Here is a 7132-nt window from a genome sequence, read left to right on the forward strand (position 1 = left end):
GGCGATGAAAAATGGACCTGCCTGGCTTGTGGTTTTTGTCTTTATTTGCACTTTAATTACACTGCTGGCCCAGCCCAGAGCTGCACAATGAGTTCCATTCGTTCTGTCTGAGTGTGACTGCCAGCACTTACAAATGTACCTTAGCAGCTGTAAGTTTCATTAAGGTCCTTCTCCACAAGGACCATCTCCTTGTAAATAACTGCATGGGGAAGTGTCCCCGATACTGGAAAATTCCTCCATTAGAAAAGCAGACAGCAAGGGAGATGGAAATGCTAGGAACACTTTAAATAGTTCTGGCTAATGATTGCTGTAGAAATGTTACTTATAGAAGCTTTTTATTGTAAAAAATGTGTTTATTTCTTTTGACTAATGATTGACAAGAAGCTGATTGCATCCCAGTGCATGATATGAGGAGAAAAAAAAGAGCATGGTTTATTTGGACCACAAAACCAACTGTGTGTTTACTGTAAAGCAGTTACCAGGCAGTAGTTTCATAAAACACTTCGAAGTCATGGAGCAACAGGGAAAATGTGGTCCAAAAAGTGATTTCTTAAGTTGGTTTTATTGTTTCTTTGTTAACAAAAAAAATGTCTAACAGCTGTCAGTGTCAATGGGCATCTGTGTTAAACGCTATAAAGTGCTGCTTTATCTGCCTGTACCCCATTTAACCAAATCTCCTCCATGTTCTTAGGGTTACAGGGTACAAATCCTCATCGTGCTCCTGTCACAGTTCATTGTTCTGTGCTCCACACGTGTGTGTTGGTCAGAGCACTCGATGCATTTCAGCGCTGGCTCACAGGGCTGTGCTGTGCTCATGTGATGAGAGGAGGGGGGCAGATGGGCCTTTCCAAAGGGGCTGAGCACCCAGAGCTTGAAATCAGTGGGAATGTGGTAGTTCAGCCCCTTTGGGGAAGCACATCCTGCTCGTATGCCAAAGGTTGCCTCTTGTCCCAGTGGCCAGTTTAGGTCAGAATCAGGAGAGTTGCATGCTTGATCTGTGTTTGTAGCAACAGCAGCAGCAGCAACAAAATTTGTTAAAAATTACTATGGTCACAGTGATGTTTGACTTGCTGATGGCTAACGTTGATGTTTTTGCTTGGGGATACAATGCTTTTGTTAAAGCACAGGAAGAAGTGAGGATGCACCTTGTCGCCCACAACCCTGGCCAGGGCTGCAGCCCCGTGACGGCAGCTGGCAGCAGCTGTTGTGCAGCACACACAGCCAGTGCTGGGCTGTGGGCTGAGTGCTTCTGAGTGCCTCTGCTACAGCCCTGCTGCATGTTTGGGCTGTGGCAATAGTCAGTAGGCAGCAGCAACCTGCTTTGTGTGAGGCTTTGCCTAGTTCCAGTATGACCAGCTTAGCCCAGTGGTGTCCCTGTGTGGCACAGGGGTCTGGAGCTCCTCGCTCCCTGTGCCACCCCACCACAGCCGCATCACGTAGAGATAGAGATACCATCATCACACACCCACTCTTGGCCTCTGGTGTTTCAGGGAGCACGGCTCCCAGTGAGGACTCTGTCACTGGGGTCTTGCTGTCTTTTAGGATCTTGTCCCTCGCTGCTTTCACGCCGCGGGAGCATCGCAGACTCACTTTCCTGCAAAGGGAGCCGGAGGAGCCCCGCGAGGGAGGATTCCCTGGACAGAGAAGGGCCGAAGCGCCTGTCCACTTGCCTTCTGAGCCCCCAGGCTGCCTGCAGCGAGGGCTGCTCCGTGCGCGGGCGGCCGGGCCGCTGGCGGCGATGGGGATAAAGCGTTTCACCCGCTGCTCTGCGGCGGGCGCGCTGCCAGCCACGCCCGCGGGCTCCGCAGGACCTTGTACTGCAAAAGTAGCAGCCCAGCTGTGACCGTGGTGACCCGGGACCCTGGGCAGCAGCACAGACACGGCCCCTTCAGCGACGGAGAGCGCTCGTCACACGCTGACACAGGGTTAGAGTTGCCTTCACCCCAGCCTTCACCCCCAGCCCTCCCCCTGAACCCAGCAGTTGATGTTAGTGACCGAGCCCTGAGTACTCATCCTCTAGATGAAAACCTAGACCTGTAGAATTCACAGTGGCAGTGTGTGTTCGTTCTGTCTCTTTCCTCTGGCTAGTCCTGTGACACACAGACACGTAGCTTCATGGTGAGAGGTGATACCTGGCGCTGATCACCCTGATTTTGGAGTAAGCAGGAGGTCCCCGTCCTCTTTCTGCTTTCCTAGCTTTTAATACTGATTATTGTTCTGTAGGATAAAAAGGAACTTAATTATTTTAATTATTTATTAACTTAAACCATGTTGATTTTTATTTCAGGACATGTTAATTATCCCAAATTTTCCTTCATGTTTATAATTTATTTTAAGGGTTTTCAAAAGCACTGTTTTATTTGTATCAACAGTCTTTCCTCCTTTCACTCTTAGCAACAATATTAAACCTTGATGATTTAAAACTCCCACCCATAGAGACATTTTTACCCACTCATAATTTTACTCACCAAGGGCAAAACCCTTCAGACCTCATTCTTGACAGTACCTTAGGCTTCACCGAGAGCTTTTCATAAGTCTTTGGGGATCTGGCTCTCAGCTATTTGCCTGTTACAGTTTTTGCCTCCAAAGGTCAAATGTCTCTGTCTAGGATGCTTTATGTCCAAAATGCTGCTCAGTGATGGTTGTTCTGTTGTACCTTTACTCCTGAGGTAGTGTCTGAAGTTCTGTTACCTAGGGCAGTAGATGTGTGTTTATTTGACAGATGTACCTATATCAAACGTGTTACTTAGTGCACAATCCAGTTGTTTTTGCATGTATTGCAACTTCTCTTTTGACCTGAGGTTATTGCTTTGTATTGTTAGTAAGGCATACCAGGCAAGGTGTTGTGCCTGTGTGCTAATAAACATTCTTTTCTTTCCCGAGTTTCAAGAGTCCTCACTGGAATTTGTTTATTCTTTTAGCCCTGTCATGAAGAATTAAATCTACTCTCTCTGAATTACCGAGTCTCTTAGAAAAGCAAGTCATGAAAGAGGAAAAAAAATCGGGGAAAATTTTGGGTCCGTAGTGGGAAAGAATGGTTTAAATTCCAGTGTTTTACTCTTCTTTTCCACTCATGATGCATTGCAGCTGCCATGGGCATCACTGGTCATAACTGACATAGCGTTTGGACTTCTGTCTACACATCCCTTGCTTTCTCTGGGCTGGTGGTCCTGCCCTGGGTTTAAAAAACCAATAAAAGCACATTATAAACACAGGAAAAGACAGAAACTGTCATACATGAAATCCCTATTTGTGCTTGGTCTTTGCATATTAAGTGCTTTAATTAATTAATATTGAGTTAAATATTTTTAAATAGAATCTTAAAATTAGCCCATCAGCCCAGGTACAAAAATCAAGTTCCATTATCAGTGTTTTCCATTGTTCAAAGTGGTTTATTAAGAGAGTTGCACCCTTCCCAGTTAAAAATTCCCCACTTAAAAATCCCCAACTTATGCTCCCTTTTCAAACTTCAAACCACTTTTACACCATAAGAGTTATCTTTCCTGTGTTTACGGTATACTTTTGCAAGTGTTTTGAGATGTGTTGGATGTATTTTAATACTTTTTTTAGGTGTTTTTACTTGCACTTTGGTTCCAAGGCTAACTCCAAAAACCCCAGTTCTAACAGCCAGCAGCTATTTTTAGCCCCATAGCCGTTACCCTGCAGGCAAGCTCCAAGACAACCTGAATTTTAATGAAGGCACTTTAGCACCCTTATCTCAACTAATACCACCCCTCTGACAACGATGAGCCATTGGTGGACAGAGATGATCTGTCAAAGGGAAAGCACCAATCGCCTTGGACCGAAGGGGCGGGCTGTGGGCGGATTGGGGGCGGAGCAAAGGCACTATAAAACAACGCGACAGCGAGGTGGTCCCTCTCTCTCTCTGCAGGCTAGTTGTGGTAGGTGTTGGTGCTGGGCATTAAAAGCTTTACTTCTATTAAGGAGCCTTTAGTAATTTTTTACTTTTGGACCAGCCAAAAGCCAGCCCAGCACTGCAAGTCCTTTTCTCTACCTGAGGTCTAGTGCTGTCTCAGCCAGAAGATCTCATATCCCTGCGCTCCTGGGGCATACCATCTATTGAGCCATAGGATCCCAATTTTTTATATTTTTCTAATTTCTGTAATTTTTCAATTTTTCTGTTTTCAATAAATTAATCTTTTTAAGAGTTGTCTCTTCTCTCACAGAAACCACAGTGGTTTGTAAGTAGGTTGTGTCCCTCCCCTTGTTATAGGATAACAGCTCATGTGGAGGTAAAGTGACTTGCAAAATGAAGAGAAGTAACAGAGGTTGGGACTACAAAAGCAGGTCTCCAGCTTGTGTTACATGCTTTAATCACTGCTTACAGCTTTTCTGTGTTGAACTCAGTGATTTCATGAAAACTGAAAGATTCCTCTTAAATTTGTTTCAAGAATTAACATTTTAAACAAGTAAACAGCAATGGCACAGCAGGTCTGTGTAAGAAGGCGATACAGCAAGTGACAGAATGAAATCAGCTTCTTTTCAGTATTTTGTGATCTTGTGATCACATCTTCTCCATTCGTTTACATTTCTGGTGTTTCACATAAAAACTGAAATTAACTGGGAGAGCAACTTACCCTTGAAGTTGTCAGATACTGTCAATAGAAGAAAAAAAATTACAATACTTCCTAAGCAGCTCTGTTTAAAAGTGCTGCAGGGTAATTTAAAGTTGTTTTCCCCAACACTTTAAGCCATTCATTTTCCTTATGCCAAACAGTTAGCTGATTTACGTCTTTATTCTAAGGCCATCGTTGTAGGACGAGAGAATGACAGAATGGTTTGGGTTGGAAGGGACAATTATGGCCCATCCAGTGCCACCCCTGCCATGGGCAGGGACACCTCCCACTGTCCCAGGCTGCTCCCAGCCCCAATGTCCAGCCTGGCCTTGGACACTGCCAGGGATCCAGGGGCAGCCCCAGCTGCTCTGGGCACCCTGTGCCAGGGCCTGCCCACCCTGCCAGGGAACAATTCCTTCCCAAGATCCCATCCAGCCCTGCCCTCTGGCACTGGGAAGCCATGCTGGAATCTCCAAATAAATCTGAGAGCACCCAACCCTCTTTAATGTTGACCATGAAGGAAGCAGAGGAAGCTCGTGGTTACAGGCTGTTCAAAATCCTCAGTTCTGTGAAGAAATTGGTCCTGACTGATAATGCAAACATAATGAATAAGAATTGTGAAGACTGAATTACGCCTTGGAAGTTACATTCCAGTGTTCTGCCCCTATTTCTGTATAACCTTAAAAGAAGTAAAATTTGAGAAGACCAGATTTTGGCTTTAAATTTCCAGTTTAAAAGAGGACTGCAACAATGACTGGTATTGGTTCTAGTTCCTGGCTCCTGGATATGACTCCGTACATGGGAGTTGGTGGCAGCAGAAATCACCTCAAGTTTGCTTTCTCAGAGGTGGCACCTCCCCTGTGTGACACTCTTTGGGTCAGGTGGATGGGCCAGAAATACTGACAGAATTGTTGCTAAAAGCTTCTCTTGTCTCACTCTACCCTGCCTGTAAGGTCTGTGTTTGTAGGATTGGGGACAATATATACAAATCACATCTAGATCCTTGATATGTTTCATGTAGACCAAACCCAGCAACTTTTCCAGACAGAGAAGACACAAAGTCATACTGATGCTTCATATTCCATTTGAAATAGTAATATTTGTTTCTTCCATTTTGTTGGTTGTGAAAATTTCATATCCAATGGAAAAACCATCTGCAACAAGAGCACCTTTTTCGTTCTCTAACCGTTCCTCCCGGGGTTTCCATGACAAGGAAATGCTGGGTCACCATGGTGGAAAGAGAGAAGGTATCCAGAGGTCAAGATACCTGAATGTTTGTGAGCTGTGGTTCTCTGGTCATTACTGGTTTGAGCTCCCTGACAATCACCATCGCAGAATTGATTTGTGTCTGCAATGCAGCTGGCAAAAAATGAGGAAAAAAAAAAAAAGGACCACTTTTTGAATTTTGGAGATTCCTGCTTCTCCAAAGGGCCAGTTCCATCTTTAGGAAAACCTTTTCTCCTCCCTTCAGCCAGAAAACACATTGCTAATTATAGACAGCCTTTCCTCTACTCCGTAGTGGATGCCCTGTGAAGAGCAACTTCAATTACTTAAAATAGCTGGGTTATTTTTAAAACCTTGTTTCGGCCTTGTTGAGCTCCGTATTTAGTGGACTTGTAGTAGCACCTTGAGAAGCCTTTCTCTGGAGGAATTGCAGGTGTAGGATGGCTGCTCTGTGCCTGCTTGTCCCTTTGGCCATGGCCAGTGTGTGCCCATGACTGACACCAAGAGCTTGATTTGCCTCCACAGCCCCTGTGGGGTGCAGGGGTTGGATGCCCCTCAAAAAGGGATTTTTTCCCCATCTGAGGCCTCGGTGGCTGCGCTGTGTAAGTGGATATTGAGCATTCGCAGTCACGAGGAATCCTCAGCACAAGGACAGGGTAACCCCTTGGTATCAGGTGTGTTTGCTCATGGGGTGCTGTGCCTCACTGCCTTATTCTGACTCCCAGGAATTACAGAGCCATGGAACTGGAAAACTGGGAACTGCCATTGCACCAGGGGACAGTCCAGCTTATGGTTTATAAGGACGTTGTGTCCAGTGGCTCTTTGCTGGTCTTATTTAGCAGAGCTGACTTCAGCAGCAGGAGAGACACTGATCTGTGTCCTTGCACAGCTCCTCAGGACAAACACAGCACCCTCCAACTCCTGACTCCACACACAGAGTTTGGACGAACAGCTCAGCTCATCACTTCTGTCCCGACTGCTCTGATTGCTAATAAATTGTGTCCCACACACAGAAACTGAACTTCAAATAAATTTTCTTTTCAATAGAAAAGGCTCTCCCATAAAACACAGTAACCTTTGTCTGGCCCTTACAGGTAACTCCCCTGTCCAGCAGCTCCCAGGACAAACTCCAGCTGCTGGACTCTGTGCATGGGCAGATGGCATTAATAGGAACTGCAACTGAATTAACACTCAGCTACTGCTGCCTCCCCAGCACAAGCACTGAAACCACCACAGCATTTCAGTTGTTAGACAATTATGTTAGAGATGAAAGTGGGGCATTATTTATGGATGATCCTTGGCATGCCAACCGTTTCAGCACCTGAGTTTCT

The sequence above is a fragment of the Coloeus monedula genome (genome assembly GCF_965178545.1).
Source record: "Coloeus monedula genome assembly, chromosome: Z".
NCBI classification, from domain to species: Eukaryota; Metazoa; Chordata; class Aves; order Passeriformes; family Corvidae; genus Coloeus; species Coloeus monedula.